Raw genomic sequence first — 17,472 nt, 5'->3', positions numbered from 1 at the left:
TTTGAGCTGTGAAAATGTTTCTGCACTAAGCCTCCGGCGGCTGGACCATATCCCGCAAGGTTGTCGCACAAATATTCAACGGCGCGCCAACGAGGCGCTCCACGGCAGCCACGCCAGTGCTAAGCGCGCTGCCTGTCACGTCAAACTGAAATTGCATTTTCTTTTTGACCTTGCTGGGAGAGCGTGCGCGGTGTTCGCGGGGGGGTTTGGTGTTGCCACCAAATGTCAGTATTGCACCCTGCTGCCCGTTTTTGTTTGAACACAGCATTTGTCGCAGGATCCTTGCCGAGCGCTGTTTTTGTTCCGTTTCGAAAACCAATGTTCTCATAGGTGCTAATTCAATGCGCCATGCCGGGTAAGGCGTAGTTCTTCAACGTTCTCCCGAGACGTCTGATGTTTGTCTTTTCGCAGATTCGTAAAGAGTCGTACGGATCTATGCGGACGAAAACAAAACAGAAGGAAAGGGTGAATGTCAAACCATTGCGCGGTCACGTCCATTAGCGCCTTAGCTCGTGATTTCATTGTCTTGGATTGTACGATGAGCAAAGCGAGAGAACAAGGTCATTAACAAGATTACCAGCGAAGAAGCGGCACTCAGCCAAAATGAGAAGGTCTCCAAATGGGCCGATGACTAAACGCCGCGTACGATGCTTCTTCAAGCTTTCATCAGCACTCAGTTCAAGGTATACCATTAGCGCTAATGGCCTTCCATTTAAGGCAGAGGTGTTTCAAATGTGAATAAACTCCTAAAAGGCAGAAGCCGGGTCTCCGTGAATCGCTACATTAATTTCCGAGTGGAGGAGAAAAGAGGATCTAATCAAGTTTTCCGGAGTTTGTTTGAGAGGAGAGGCACTTGTACAACGCCGCCGCCTCAAAAGTTTGGCTTTGCTTGCTACATTTGAAAACGGCCCCTTCAGCCCCTGATTTGGTCACAGTAGGATTGTTCCTTTTTTCAACAACAGCGTAAAAGAGGAGCGAGAAGGAACTACTTTGTCAGTACTTCTGCCACCTCCCGTTAGCATACCGTCGCTAAGTGAGCGATTCCAGCATGTTCCGACATACTTTAGTACAGTACAAATACGCCGCCGTGGTAGGAGCGCAACTGTGTCATAAACCGTAGAGCTGGAATCCATGATTCTGCCTCCGCCTAACAGGCAGCAAACATTTTTCGTCGACGAGTAAACGGCCCAAAACGGTCAGAGGTCCGAGACTGTCTGACAAGTTACGGTTTTCTGTACAAAGTGGCAACTTCCTGCGCAACCCTCAACTTTGGCCTCCAATGGTAAAACACGTCTAGACCGGGACTGATCGGAATTCGTCACGAGGCGACCGAAAGAAAAACAAAAAAACTCTCTCTTTCTGTGTCTCTGCGTGGAAAGGTTACACAAGACTGCATTTCCTTTTCCGGAGCCTGGCGGGCGTCAGAAGAGGAAGAATCACACAATACTCCCGACGGATGGGAGTTGCGGTGCGTGTGTGCGCGGGCGCGCCCCTGTGTGTGTGTGTGTGTGTGTGTGTGTTCCAGCCAGGCGCTTACGAGGGGACGTGCGTGATGTGTTTACCCCCGCAAACTTGGCATGGCTGCTTACTTGTGTGCTCTGGGGTGTGTCCCAGTTTACTGTTGTGTAAACGTGCGTGCCTCGTCTAATCCGAAGGCAGCCTCGGAGGCTTTGGGGTTCGGTATTTCCGACTCGGCCGGACAGGAAGCGTCCTTCCCTCTTGAATTCTCGCCTCACCCTCTGTGCTGTGCAGAGCTTCACAACAGACACCTCCGCCCGCGCACATCTGGAGAACGTGCCACATAGCGTATCCTCGTGCCTCCCTCCCCCAAAACACTCGATTCAAATGATCGGCATGCCGTCAAATTGTCCCTTGAGTTTCAAAGTCCTTGAGACTTTTGCGTGTCATAGCAAGATAGGCATGTTCACCTCATTTCCTGTTGATTTTTTTTTTTTTTTTTCAGTTGCATGTTACGTCGCCAATAAATCGAAGTGGAAAATGTGTGTACTGAAGATCACAAAGTATCGGAAGCCAACTACCTGAGGAGATTCTCCCGAGCCAAGAACCGTATAACAAAGTCTCCCTGTTGACGGCACTATAAATAGCATGTTTTTGTCCAGGAGCTCGATGGAAACCGAGGGACGCTGCCAGGAGCCCGCGGAGCCCCTGGCAGGACCGGACTTTCAACCATATTGCTCTTTGGAAATTCCTCCCCACCCCTGAAAAAAAACAAAAAAAAAACAAACAACAGTGAGTCAGGTCAGGTGCCACCTGAAGCCACTTGAGGGTTGGGTGGAAGTGTGACGTGGGGGGGGGGGCAGTGTTGCCAACCTCACTAAGTATAGCCACAAAAATGTTTGCCTTTGAGTCATGGCCGTTGTTGAGCACAATGGAGCACTAAATAAGGATGTGTGAAGCCCCATTAAGAAAGCCATGATGGTTGCTTGACACAAACACACCCACACACACACACACACACGATGGTCTGACAAAAGAGAAAAAAAAATCCATTTGGACGCCAATTCTGAGCCTCGTTTTTGCCGTCAACTTGTCCCTTCCGAGTATTGGACTTGCAGTCATTGAGTGAGAAAGATGCCATAAAGGTCAGCGGCGGATGAAATGTCTGCCAAGGCACTTGGACGATAGCGTGTGGTGTGGCAGCCCTTTGTTAAGAATCTGGCAAAGACAAAGTTTAGGCCTTCAACCCAGAGCATTTGCTCGAAAATCTTGACCGCGGTCCGATTGACGTTGAAAAACCTTCTTTGGGCTCCCCGGCGACGGCATCAAGCGAGCGTAACAAGAGGAAGTCTCTGGCCGGAAGCCGAGCGCCGTGATCCGCAGCGCCGCGGCAGACTTCTGTGGAAGGGAAGCAGCCGAGGGACCGGGCGTCCTGCTGGCCCGCTCGGGAAACGCCTCGCTGATTCATGGCCGCCTTCCCGGGAAGGCCGCCTGCGCTTGTCGCCGCTCGCCATTTCTGCTCATCTCTCAGGTCTTAGGACTCCTGAAAAGCGCCTCCGATTCGCCGGCATCCCATCCCATCCCGTCCCATCCGTAGTCCCACGCGCTGCCCATCTCATTTGGTGCAATCGGGTTTTCACCTCTGCCTCACAGTCCAGAGATCTGGCTTGGAATCTCTGTCGACCGCGTCTCTGTGGAGTTTGCTTTTCTCCGGCTGCTCCAGCGTGCCTCACGCATTCCCAAAACATTCCGAACTTTTAATTTCCCAATCAAGTGTGAAGGATCTTTGGATCGGTACGAGGCCCGCGGTCCAGTCCAGGGTGCGCCCTGCTTCTCTTCGCCAAAAGTCAGCCGTGCCCTGCGATTGACTGGCAAGCAGTCCGGGGGTCATTCTTGCCAAAAGTCATCAGGGAGAAAGTCCAGTTAGCCACGAGCCGTCGGTCCATAAAAACGGGAGGATGGCCGATTCCGGGGGGCGTACCCTGCATCTTTTGCCAAAAGTCAGCTGAGAAGAGCTCCAGTTACCCGTGACCCGAATGAGGACAGGCAGCAGGGGGAAAAAAAAAGGTTTTCAATTTGACATTTCACAAAGTCAAATTGTCCAAACGGTCAAGACTTACTTTCCCCGAGTTGTTCAAAAGTGACTTCAACGCCAGACCTTCAATTAGTCTGGCAGCATCTGACGACTGCGGCGCTTTCCTCTCCTGAGGCCTGTAAATCTTTGGAGGAGAACAATATCGAGCGATATCGAGGGGGCAAGAGAAATGCAAAAAACCAAAACGGGGCTGCGTCATTATTGGCCATTGATAATCCACTTCCGTGTTAAGGGGGAGCCATATATATAATCTGCAAATGTTTAATTGACTCTTTTTGTACTGGCTCTCAATCCCCCGCAGGGTTCTTTGGGCAGCTTTAGGGACTTAACGGCAGCTCGGGCGATGACGGCGGCACAGCACTGGCGGTCTGCCCGGGCGGGACCTGACGTTTTGGGGATTCGGAGCACTTTGAGGAAACCTGGACTTACATCCCGGCTAGTAGCGTTTCCCTCCCGATGGATGCTTGCGTCACTCTACGCGTCTCCCCTTGGGCCGCGAGCTGCACTTTTTGCTTGATTATTCCTGGAGCAGCAGCTCCGGTGCGCTTTTTGCATGACGTTGGCTGCACTTTGGAGCGCAGACGCGCTCGCTCACCGAGCACTGCAAAAAGCGCATTTAACGCATCCGCCGACCTCTTTGAATTAGCGCCACGTCATGCGGCCCACGAGACGCCAAATTGCTTTAAAAAGCACTGGAGAGTCATCGACGGCGAGACTGAATCCCTTTGACATCGGCCTTGATGCCAGACTCGGGAATGACTCCCGCACGCCGCAAGCGGATCAATGCGCTCGGCACGCGTGGCGACGTCTTCGCCTTGGCGAGTAGTAAACACTACTTCATGGCTGGATATCTAATCACGCCTGTTCATAGAAAATTGTTCCTACTATGCCGGGCCATTATAAAACATTGATAGATTTAAAAATTGCAGCGCCATCTTTCACCATTCAAATGGAAAGGCAAAGAATGAAGCCGCCAGCAGTGACGAATACGCTTGCGCTCGACGAGCCCTTTGAACATTTTAACAGCCAGACTGCTTTTGCAGGGTTCCCTGCTCAAATACAATATTTACAGTATCCGCAATTAACATGCTCCGATGCACATTGTCATTTCACCCAGCGCAAATGACATCGCTTTTGCCATTCGGGTGCGGGGGGTCTCTCATTTTGGATACCCGCAATTCAGTTGCATATATCCGCTGCCAATTGTGCAAATAATTGGCATTATTTGGCAAATAATTGGCATTTTTTTTAATGATTTTTTGTGTACTCGCAGTACATATTTTTCCTTGTGCTACAGATTGAGTTGCAAGTTTCAGTTACAGTATTTTGCTAGGATTCCAACATTTCCGCTTGCGCTTGAAGCCGAGAACGGCCAAAGGCATTTGCGCGGCGCAGCCGGCTCCCTCGGCCCAATCCGAGAGGCGGGGCTCCTCGCGTGAGCGCGGCACGGGCTGGACGAGGGCTTTCCGCCCAAAAGGTTAGGCCATCTTTCCCGATTGAAAATCATTGGCCTGAAAAGATCATGACATTCAAGGTAGGCGGCTTTGAGGGAGCGACGGCCGTGGCAACGGCGCACGGATAAAAGGGACGACGTGACATGACATGGCCATGGCCGCCCATGTTGGGAGAAATAAGGCCTTGAAGAGGACCACTGCGTGGCGTGGCATTTGGATGGCTCCATTATGCATGTGGCATTCCAAATGAGGCGCGGTGACAAAAGCTTTTGCTTGCAAATACTGCTTCTAAATTGGGTGCTAGTGGCCATCACGCCCGACAGCTCGCCATGCAAAATGAGTGAGAACGATCGCCGGCAGCTTGAAAACACGATATCGGCGCAAAGACACGCAAACTAACTGGCCTCGCGCTTGACGCCAGGCCGCGCCCCCGAAAGCCACGCGTACAACACAACACCTGCTGCGACGCGGCTTGTCCCGAATGAAGCAAAAGCGCTTTGTGAAAGCAGTTTCTTTCTTTCAGATTAGATCGCTGGTTTACATGATGCAACGCATGATTTTGAGAGGGCTGCAAGGGATTCGACTCCAATGGAGAGAATACTGACTTCGTATGAGTAAACTGAGTCGCGGGCTTGGGCACGGAACAATTTGGACTCGGAAGTCAAAGCGGCAATGTCAATTCAAAAGTGCGTCCAAATCAACACACGTTTGCGGCTGAGTAAATGAACGCTCGCAGACGCTATTTGTGCAAATGCGATAAGTCTTATTGGCGGCAGCGGCTGTCGAAAAGCATCTATCTTTTCCTGACAGAGAAACCAGGCCGACGTGCTACGGGCCCAATTAGACATACTGTATGTATTTAGGCTAACGCTACGCTAGCAGACGCTGTGTGCAACCAAATGATTAGAGCAGCCAGCACAATATATGTGTGTGTGTGTGTGTGTGTGGGGGGGGGGGGGGGGGTGGTGTATGCGTGCGCGCGCGTGCGTGCGTGCGTGCGTGTGTGTGTGTGTGTGTGTGTGTATGTGTGCGTGCGCGTGCGTGCGCGTGTGTGTGTGTGTGTGTGTATGTGGTCTTGTGGGTTCAAATAAAAAAAACATCCGCCAACACAAAGGCTGGAAGTGGGTCACTGAAAGTTATTCTGCTGCTGCTCCTACTATTTTTGACACAGTGCAAAAGTGAAGTTTATACTTTGCCATAGGTCAACAGATTTTTCCATTCCGAGGTTCAGTTTACTTGACATCACATGGAGGATGACATTTCGCAAACTATGAGGGTTCACATTTCTTGTTGAAAAATAGTTTGGGGTTTTTTTCCATTTAAAGACATCTGGTGACAATTTCTGTGCTCGATGCCAAAGAATATTTATCGCTTAAAGAGGGAACACACTGTGGGGGGGGGGCGTTTGGTTCGTTGGTGACGATACACGTTACCCATGGTATGGTCCGTATCTTGGTTTTTGGGCCACAGTTCATTTCAGTTTTGTTTTTTTTTGCAGGCCAAATCAACATTTTGTTGCAAAAGAAACCAAGTTCCTAAAAAAAAAAAAAAATTGGCCATGCGAGTGCCCCATTCTGCAGGCATGATCAATCAACTCATACGTCATTTTAATAACTTTGTTGTGTGCACATAAACAACAAAGTAAGATTGCCTTTGAGTTTTTACTCAATCATCAGTCGAATCAGGGGTCGAATGGGGAGACACAATCTGTCAAGGAGAGAAGGTGGATATGCTCAAGTAAGTCGAGAGGACGCACAACAACACCAGGGACACTTAAATTAGTCTCCGGTGGGAAGAATATTAGCCCCCCCGGCACCCCCCCCAGCCCCCCCAAAAAAAGCATTGTTATCTGAGTGCAAGTAAATGAAAGTCTCCGTTTCATCCATCCAGCTGTTGTTTTGTTTTCCGACACTTGCAATTTGCCCCCCCTCGTCTGATTGAAACAGGTCGCCTCCAATTGAGCGCGGCCGGCGCCGAGAACCGGTGGCGAAGGAAAACAATCGCCAGCCATTGTTCACTCGCCGAATTGCCAGCTGTTGTTTTCCCCGAAAGCCCGAGACAATCGGCTGATCGTTAAACGGGGCCCCGGCCGCTTCTCTCCGGGGGAGCTTTTGGGAGAACGCTAATGGACGGAGAAGGGCCAGGCGGTGGCAGAAAATCGAAAGCATCTCGCCAGAGGAGTATGACGAGAGCCCGTTCACAGAAGCAATTAGTATCTGATGTAATGTGAGGTTCACATTTCGAAGCCGGAATGGGAGACCGACTTTGACATGACTTGGCTCTCTTTGTTCTAGGCGACGGCTAAACGTCGGAATCACTTCCATCGTTAGCACAAAGTAAAGCTATGCAATATGCAGGAAGTTAAAAGGAGACATCTTGAAAACGGGACTTTGAAGTGTTTGTGTGCAAACGATTGGGTCTCAAGCTTCCCCTTCCTAGCGCTAGCGGGCCCTTGACCTGCTGCCGTTTCTTATCGCGGAGCTTATCTGCGCCACCGCCCGTCACACCTCCTAAGCCGCTTCTCGGACTGCACCGACTCTCCCGGTTTTTCCTTCTCTGCCTCTTCTATGACCCGACCCTCTTATGCCTTCCGATGCAACTCTGCGGGTGGCACGGGGGATTCTGGCAAATAGCTCTGCAGTGGGGATAAGCCGGTCGGATGGAAATGCAGCCAAAACACCTGACACGGGGCTATAAGGGCAGTAAAACCGAACAAACAAAGAAACAAAAAAGCCAAACGTGGCCACCACCAGTGGATAAAGGCAGAAGGAGATGGAGAAGCCACAGGAGCAGTCAAGTACGATGAATGTGCCGAAAGATGAGCAGGAGGCAGCGGCGCGGAGGGACGCCACTGCACATGATCACGAAGGCCAGGGAAAAAGAACACGAGGGATCGCTTGGCTTGAAGCACAGGAGGCGCCGAATTAGAGGACTTTGGTCGCGAATCGTTGAATCGTCATCGTAAATCATGTTTGGATGGCTTTGGTTGATGATGTGCAATTGAATCAAAGTCACTTTGTTGTGTGCGCCTTGAGGACTCGTAGATTTCTGTATGCTATACGTCTGGCGATTGTGCAATGAATCCAGGCCCTACTAGTTTGCTGCCTAAGCGGGCAGCTTTGAAAATCAGAACAGAAAATAAATGGGACGAAAGCACATTTGGTATTCTCTGAGGCCCTCGAGTGTACACGGATGCAAAGAGTAATGCCATGTATGCCTGGAAAAGATGTAATGACTTCGGAGCTGACGAGTCCGTGGCTACTGTGGAAATCACAATTGCGACTAAACAGTAGGAGAGCAGATTCAAGGTGACTGTCCGACCCATGGTGGCGTCATATGCGCATATGCGGCCGAACAACAAACGTTCGGCCCTCTGGAGCTACATGAAAGGAGGCTTTTTTTGGGGTTGGGGGAGATGTGAAAACAGCAACCTGGAAAAGGAGGAGTTGAGTTGTGAAAGAAGTGCAGAAAAAGAGAAAACGAGCGCTAATGCTAAACTCGGTTAAGGATTGGGGACATTTGGAAAATGCCAATTGTGAAGGGACATTTTTGCAATGTGAGAATGAGTAGGAGACACTTTTGGAATTCTGGAAAAAGCGGGGCCGCGAAAAATCCTTCCCACGATGCCCTGAATGATCTGAAGAGTTTCACGTTGGAATCGGTCCAGAGATTCAAAAGGATTTAGGTTCTTTTGTAAAATGCCTGTACTGATTTGTGAACTTGACCTAAGGAAGTGTGGAATTCTGGTGAAAGCGGGGACTTTTGGGGAATATGTAAAATAGGAGGTGGCGATTTTAGTTGGATAAAAACAAGGGGGAAGCCATTTATGCGCAACGCGTACTTGATTTGAACCGGGGTGACTGATGGTGTTCGGAACGTAACCGATTTTGTCATAAGGAATACCTGCAACCATAGAATTGGGCTGCATGAAAATATTCCGCTCTTACAAAAATAATGAGTCAAAGTAGGGTGGAAAGCAAAACCTCCCGCGGTGTCCAGCAAAAAAACCAAAGTGAAAACAAAAGCCCAAAGCCGATCCCCAGCCAGTGGGCAACCTCCAAACACAAACAGCGGCAGATTTGTTTTTGGCATACCTTTATGAATGTGGAGTTTGGGATTCGTACCTTTTGAACCGGTTCGTCGTTTCCGATTCCCGGTAGCACCTAAGCCTGACCCCAAACGGCTAACGCACGCCCCCCTTTTTTCCTTGGTTTGTGATCCACCTGTCACCTAGGGTCTGAACAAACACTCACTGAACAAACGGCCGGACGGTTGAGGTAAATAGGATGATGAAAGGCATGGGACAAAGGGGTGATGGAAGCGCTTAGAAGTGCGGCCACAAGCTTTTAGCGGCAGACGGGGAAGCGTTTCGCCTAACGAGCTGCGAGTTGTTGCCAACGGGGGCAATTGATTCGTCAAAAGCATCAGTGTAATTGCGTGCTCGCCACGATGAAGTCATCGGGAGCTCCCTCGCTCGCTGCGGCGCTCCAAAGTGGACTTCCAAGCGCAGGCGGGACAATGGAAATCTGCACACGGATACGTTGCAAAAGATGCCAACGGGAGCGCTCGTTCATCAACCTTTAGCCAGACGGGCGGGGCGGGGCGGGCCTGGGGTTTTGTTGTTTGTTGTTGACAACATGCTTTTAAAATCTGCCCGAAAAGACTGGCTGCCGCCAAGAAGAAAAAAGCCGGTTCACAGCCGTACGCGCTGCCGTCCTCCTTGTAAACGGTCGCATCACGTGGCAGCCCCATAAAGGTAGCTTGGAACTTTAAGCGCCATGGTTTCACTGCTCCGGAAGGACATTTCTGGGGAAAATGCCACCGGCAGATTCCTCCCCAGGACCAATTTTTGCTTGGAAGCTTGAGGGGAAAGTTGAGTCATGAAACGTTTCACTGAGCCCTTCCGTCTGCCATTGAGCCAACTAACTGCAAATGGAAAACGTGTTAACTGCAAATTGAATGTCGCCTAACAGGTGTCCAGTGCGAGGGAGGAGCAGGTTGTCTTCCTTTTGGAGGGGTGGGCGTCGGATACGCGTCTTTCTTTGTCCATTTGATATGACTAAATGTCATTTCTGGATGCGTGTGTGTGTACGCTGAGATTCAAAATGAAACAGGTTGCGCAGAGGTTAGATTGTATGTGCGCAGTGCGCTTTCACCCCTTCGTGACAGATGCTGAGACTGTTGTCGATTTTTGGGGGGTTTTTTTTGGCCTCTCTTTTGTCCAAAAACTCAAATCCCTGCTGGGCTCCCACACGGACACACAAACACACACAGAGCGTGGAAGAAAACAAGCCCATGAAACGATATCAGTTCATCGGCCCTAAGCCGAAGCCCGCAAAAACCGCCCCGCCCCGCCCGAGAAAACGCGCAAACGCTAACGCTTAAGCTTAAAGCTAACCCTTGACTATAATCTCTGAAACGGACTTGAATGGGCCTGAAACGCTGAAAAACAAAGGGAAGGAATCTTTCTGCAAATGTAAATTGCTCAAACATGCCCTATGTGAGCGCTGGCTTCCAGGAAGGTGAAATGGGAATCCTGTACGGGATTGCTATTCCGTATGGAGATTTTCGGATTTCACAGCAAGACGGGATCTGTCTGCCATTGCACATCTGGAAATGTTTGTCTTTTTTCTTTTAAACGTGAATAACAAAAGAAGAGTGGGAACCCACGTACTCTGCCTTGAGCCCGCGCAAAATGACAAATCACAAGTGCTCGGGGCTCAACCCGAGCCCTGAGCGACTGCCATGTCATTTTCAGTCGACGGAAGTGACAAAACGGCCGCCCCCAGACATGGACGAAAACAGAACAAAACGTTTCTCATCTTCCACAAACGCAATATTTACCAGAATGCCTTGTTTCAACCAGCGGGCTCGCTTTGAACGTATTCTGGAAAAAAACAAGACTCCAAAGGCAGCATAGGTGCAAATGAGTGGGCGGAGGCTTGTAAGTCCATGCGTGCCTTGCCATGCGGTGCAATTAGCAGCGTCCTTACTGTTTATCAGCCTGCTTGTTTGTCATCCAAATATCCACTTCCATATTGTGTTAGCGCACGTTCAGGCTGCGGCGTATTGCGACTTACGTCCACGTTCGGATGACGTGGACGGAGCTCTGGCATAAACCGCAGACCCACTCGATGTATTTGGACTAGGAGAGCAACAAAAAAAAAGGCCAGTCAAAAAGAATTTTCGGAAAGCAGTGAAGCCAGCAATTCTAATATTCCTAACCACAAAGCCGCTTTTCAGCCGGCATCGCCTTTAGCGGCGCACGGGCAAACGGAAGCGGGAAATGTTTTCATTCCCTGTAGAGGAACATTTCAAAGCTGAACTGTCAGACTCGCGCAGCGGCTGCGCCGCCGAGACTGCCGTTCGCTGCGGGACGGGTTGAGGTTAATTACGCTGTCCGTGTTGCGGAGGGAGCGGCTGAAAAGCAACGTAGCTACAACGCCGCTGGCGTAAAACTTGATTGGACGCTTCCCGCCGCGTTACGACAGAAGAGCGCTCACAAGTATCCCTTTCTTTGTCTTTGCTGCCGTAACTCTGAAAATGTCCCCATTGTGGGATCAATAAAGGCCTTCTTCTTCTTCGCACTAGATTAAAGACAAAAAAATCAACCCGCACAGCACGGCAATCATGTTTGTAAGGCGGCAACTCGTGTGGATATTTGCAGCCTGTCAGCCTGACAGCTTTGCAATCCTTTCAGACTCTTGGTTGGCGTCTGCAAAGCGTCAGCATGTGGCCTCGGTTGACGGCCGAGTGGAGACGTTTACGGAATGTGCCTCCAGAAAAAGACTTTTGTTTGCAGCAGCGCTGCGGGTCAGAGACCTTATTTGGCCTGTGAGTTAGCCAGGCGTAAATATTGAGACGGCCAGATGATGAACAAGAGGCAACGGGACACAGCGAGCCAGCGCAAATGACCAAGAAATCTCGTTTGCAAGCCAAGAACACTGATCGGCCCTTGGTTCAATGTCCTTCAACTTTTGATGGTCAACAAAATATGCAGCAGAAGGCTGTGGATTACTTTACTTCCCAGGCAAAAAACAACGCACAACAACAACAACAACAACAACAAAGCTAAACTGTGACAAAACAAAGCAGCCCCAGCCCGTGCATCCTTTGCACCGCATATGTCAGTATCATCGGCTATCGATGACATGACAGTCCATCAGCGCTGCAGTGCTGACGCGCCACTCTGCCGGTCTTGGGAACCTCACTCCTGACCTTGACCTTTAACAGCCAATCCGGTGAGTTAATCGTCCATTGAATATCCCCGGCGAACAGGTCCGCCGTCGCAAAAATGTGCTCGAGGTTTGATTTTCATCACCCACTATTCAAAAGCAAGAGCGATTAGCGCACGTTCCCACGCACAAAGTCCGCCGGCGTCAGGATGCCTGCCACCGGCAGCGTCAAATCAGTCATGAAACGGCCAATCAGTGGTCGCTAGGAAGTCTTTTGGGGATGCGGGGGACGGAAAGCGCAGCCACACAATACGCTTTGATGCACTGCCGGCTCGCTTTTTTTGTTTCCATTTTCTGTTCTTTTGTGTTTTCGGGGGTGGGCCACCGACGACTTAAGTAGGCGGCATACTAGAAAACTACACTTTCTTTCTCTTACTTTTTTAAATTTCTCTTCCAAGCGCAATTTCACATATCGTTAACACTTCATTAAAAAACTTAACAACCCAAATAAAACTTTAGCTACCGAGCCGTTACAGCGCAGTAGATCAACAGAATTGCTGGTTTTTTTTTGTTTGTTTGTTTTTTTGGTCTCGGTCAAGCCACACGTTCGCCCAGAGTTTTGTTGCTGGGCCAAATGTTGAAAACGATGCCCAGACAGGACTGCAAGAATTGCAACGTGAGACCACTAAGTGAGGTAGCCGAAACACTCCTCTGTATTACAATACAATACAATTGTATTTACGGAAAAAAATAATAATTCTGACCAGCCCATGGAAACAAACAAACTAACTACCTAACTAACTAGCAAAACAAAAATTCATCAAATAGATGAATGGCCACCTGTGAAAATGGAGGGGTTCACTGAATCCAAGAGACACCAATCATAAAAAAAAATCACAAAATGAGTATATTATTTGAGTGGGACATTAACGATAAGAATGAATAGAGAGGAAACTTGTCAAGTGCGAAAACATCGATGCAAGGCTTTTATACCTGCAGATATTCAGCATAATTGAAAATGATGACATTTTCTGACAATTTTCTCGCCTCATTTACCCCCCCCCCCCCAAAAAATATTTTCAATGCCATCAACTTTCCACATGTGACATTGTCCTTTTGAAGAAGGGCGCAGCGGACAGTGGTCGCAGCCGTCACGACTCACCCCACAGCCGCCCCTCCCTCACGCTCCTCCAGAAGACGTCCCGAGCCTTGTTGGTGGAAACTTTCACGTGCTCGCTCAAGCATCTCCGCAGCGGCGTTTTCAGCGCCATACTCTAAGGAACCAATTCAATATTCCTGCGCCGAGTTTCAGGAGCCATGCGGGCAGCGTTTGCTCCGTCACCACTCATGCTGAGGGTGACTTGGACCGAGCAGGAGCAGGAGCAGGAGCAGGAGGAGGAGGAGGAGGAGGAGGAGGAGGAGGAGGAGCGAGGGGGCCCTGACGCTCCATGCAAAAAGTCTGCATGTCATTTGGGAAACAGCCCTGGTACTCCGCGGCCCCCTTAGGCCCTCCCCCAAAAGGCGCCTGGAAGGAATATGCGCAAAATTGGACCGATTGGACCTTTTGGGAAGTCGTCGCATTACATTTGGAGTTTCCGGTACCGTCTGTTGGTGCATTTTGCTTTTGATTTGACTTTTTGCTGTACTCATGATGAGAAACAGACCTCCTGTACTTACTTTTTTTCCGGCAACTTATCAAAACAGCTCCCCTATGGCACTGGATATACAGTACGTAATTGACAATAAAAATGACAAGGCATTTTTACTTTTGAGTCCATTCTTTTTGACTTGTCCTCAAATACAAGGTTTGGAGCAGTCGTTTCCCGGCGGAGGATCTGCCGGCGCAATATGATTCACGCATACCGAGAGCTGTCTTTTTACATTTTTGCGGAGGTGCAAATCTAAAGGCCGCTCACAAAGCCAGCCTCAACTTTGTTTTTGTACAATTTGCACGAGAAGGCAACAATCCAAATGGATTTTTGCCTTTGCATCGAACAGCGCACAAATGGCCGCATCGTCACTTGCATCGTCATGCAGCGTTGAACGGAAAGAAATGCACTTGAAAAATGCTCCTTTTTCTAAAGGTTCATTCTATTAGTGAGCAAAACTTGAAGCTTACCTCATGTCCTTACATTTGCGAGTCAGCTTTATGGCCCATCTTGGTGTTGTACCTTGAAGTGCGCAAACACACACACACAAACAAAATTGACCATTTATTTCGCATAATATCTTTTTGTGAAGAAAAAACAAACAATAAACATCCTCCACTTTGATTTGTCCAGCTGGACTACCAGAATGTTCACAGTTGCCAAGGCTTACTTGAAGGTGTTTATTGCACTCGCGTTTTAAGTTTAAGGTCAACGGTCACATAAAAAAAAAGGAAAATTCCACTTTGGGTATCCAATTGAACTTCCACACAAGTGTCGTCCAAAATTCTGCAACCTCCATTCCGACGCACAGATGGCAAAAGGCCATCGAGGGCCAACGGGTCAAGCCTCGATGTTGCGGACATTGGAACGCTTCAAATACGAGCAACGTACGCGGACCGAGCAATGGAAGAATATTTCCACTTCAACAATTGTAGATCTGTGAAATTGTGTCGTACGCTGGTTCGAGTTTCACTTTGGGCGCATTGAAGACACCGCTAGCGCTTCCCAGGTGTTTGTCATCGTCTTCCTCCCGCGAGAGGAAAAAGAGCACTGTAACAAGTTTGTCCAATGGTGGCCGCGCCGCGTTGACTTGCAACCCTCGTTCCATTAACAAACAAAAGGAGGCTCCGAGCTATCCGAGCGCGTCTTCGCACAAAAGGCAAACGTAGATGCTAGGTGGAGAAGTTGCTGCGGCTCTGACACTGAACTCAACTTGAACCCGTTCATCCAGCGAACAGCGGCATCAAAATGAGGAATGAATTTTTGCGGCGCTCCAAAATTAGAAGCCTCAAAGCAAAAGTCGCTCCTTGTTTTCTTGGATATCATTCTTATTATTCCAGAGGCTTTTACGGGCCACTTCCTCAAAAGGCTGATGAAACATTCGGCGACGTCTTTGAGTGCGTTGTGACGGGAAGTGGCTTCACCTCTTCTCTCCCGGTGAAGGCGGACTGACGGGAGTCATGCTCCGGCAGATTTGTTTACCCTTCAAATAAGACCGCAATTAGTTGCATCCGTGGCGGCTGAGCAAAGCCCCCCCCCCAGCCCCCCGTTTTGCCAGAGCAAAGCAGGTAATTAAATTGCACTCGGCGGGACGCAACGCAACCCGCCGCCTCGGCCTCAAAACCCCTCGGCCGCGTGCGAGCAGTCGCAGAAAGGACGTTGATTCCGAGCACGCCTTTGCATATTTGCGTTGCGTGCGGCTAATGCGTAGCATGCATGGGATGGGATCGCCATCTCAACCAGCAGGCGGCCGGAGGATTCATTCATGATCATGTCGTGTAATGCTGGCTGGCTTCAAGAGGAACACTTCAACATTCTTGCGCTGGACAAAACACAACTTGGATTTTGGGGGGCCGGAGCAGTAATTCTTAGAAAAGTCAGTAATAGCACAAATATGAATTCTTGACATTTACGGCAACAATGTCAGCGAGCAAACAGCAAAGCAAGAAACTTGTTTGCTCCAAAACAATTTGCAGAGTTGTTTTGACTGATGTCTTTAAGTTGGGAGACAAAACAAGTTCTGTCAACCTTTGTTTGTCGAAAATGCGAGAAAGCCCATTTTTACATTAGCAAAACCAAAGCAATTTTCTTGAATTGCCCAACTTAAAATTGTATCCATGACAAAAGCTTGTCGATTGTACTGTGCTACATTCTAAGACCGATTAAAACGAATTCAAATGCATTGCATGTAAAAGCGAAATAAAAACCGTATCCGAATACATGTTTGAAAAGCAAGATGAAGCGCAAATGTATTACATCAAAAGTTCTATACAACGGAAGCCAAGTGGTATCGGTACCGCACTTTGACAGCACAGTATCTGTCAGTTCATCATTTCACTGACATTTCCATCCTGTCCAGCAAAATGTCAGCGCGTCCACAAAAGTGGCCCGGCAGGCGTCCAGTGTGGGTAACAACGACCCTCGGGAGGCGGCGGCGGCGGCGGCGGCGGCGGCGGCGGCGGCTCATCCTTTCATCCCCCCGCCGAGGCCCCTTTACACACGCTTTCATGGCGTGACGTCCCGCAGATCAAAGGTGGGTTTGCCGCCGAGCCAATTAAAGCCGAGCCCCGCTGATCCCCCCAAAAAAGAACAAAAAAACACCGAGCAGGAGCTGCATTTTTCAGAACGCCTACATAAGGCTGCGAGCCCCCCAAAATGGGATGCAACTGCTCTGCTTCCTGTGCACCAGTAACTCTTTGAGAATCCTGGTGACTAGAGAGATTCAATGGCATTATCGCTGCAGCATTTCCTTTCCAAGACACCAACTCACTCTCAATTGTGTGTGGCGCTTTCACCAAACACTTCCCAGGTGTCACAATAAAAGCCATCTATCCAATTGGATTTTTCCACACCAGTGAAAGTGGCTCTACTCGGGAAATGTCTTTGAGCGAGAAAAGTCGCGCTCGGACTCGCCACCCCAAATGCCCGTTCCCCAATCGCGGGTGCGTTCGCAAATACGCTCGGAGCGTGTGCCGCTTCGCTCCGACCCAGCGTCGGGGGGCCTCGAAGCCTTGTTCAAATGTGCTGTTCGCTTTTTCAGAGTGCCGCAAAAAAGGAGTGCCGGCCGGAGGCCAGGGCGTCGGGGCAGTACGGAAGGAAAAGAGGTCGAGCAACGAGCCTGTAACTCTGGAAAAGTTTTTTTTCTTTTTAGTTTAAAAGGGCTTACCTGAACTAGACTCCCGCGTTGCCTTGTGGTCAAAGGTAGAATCCTGGTCGGTTGTTGCGCCTTTTGCTGTTACATAAGCCGCATGCTAACGTAGCAATACGTCACACATGAGTTGCCATGACTACTACTACAACTTATTCCATTTCTTCTTTTTTTTTTGGGATGGTTGCTAAATGGTCCGGGTGCATTACCGCCACCTTTTCAGCATGCTTAGAGAAGGTGGCCACCGGTGGTAATGCATGATGACTTTTTCTTCTTCTCCCTGTTGGCGGTTGGCAAATACTTTTGCTGCATTACTGCCACTTTCTGGCCAATGGTAGTAATGCAACACCAGTATTTGCCACCAAAGCTCGGGAACGGGGGTTTGGGATGACGGCCTGAGCTGTAATTGCAATACCGTATGTACACGGCGCCCCCGACTAAAGGTCAGAGGTCCAGCCAAAATACAGAAAAAGTGCCATTTATAATCGGAAAA

General features: G+C 49.5%; 1 protein-coding gene across 1 annotated transcript in view; it reads right to left on the bottom strand.

Annotated features, from left to right (window-relative positions):
- Positions 1-17,114, bottom strand: part of LOC147133841 (rho GTPase-activating protein 7) — a 35,462-nt gene extending 18,348 nt beyond the window's left edge. Inside the window, exons 1-2 of the mRNA XM_086012172.1 lie at positions 16,998-17,114; positions 14,302-14,353 (exon numbers count right to left, since the gene is read on the bottom strand). The gene's annotated coding sequence lies outside the window, so the exon portion shown is untranslated. The remainder of the gene's footprint in view (positions 1-14,301; positions 14,354-16,997) is intronic.
- Between the last annotated feature and the right edge of the window lie 358 nt (positions 17,115-17,472).

Source organism: Filicampus tigris, chromosome 17, assembly GCF_054856515.1.
Source record: "Filicampus tigris isolate MCC_2025a chromosome 17, RoL_Ftig_1.0, whole genome shotgun sequence".
Classification (NCBI taxonomy): domain Eukaryota; kingdom Metazoa; phylum Chordata; class Actinopteri; order Syngnathiformes; family Syngnathidae; genus Filicampus; species Filicampus tigris.
Note: the sequence above shows the minus strand (reverse complement) of the source record. Positions and strands in the feature narration are given on the sequence as shown.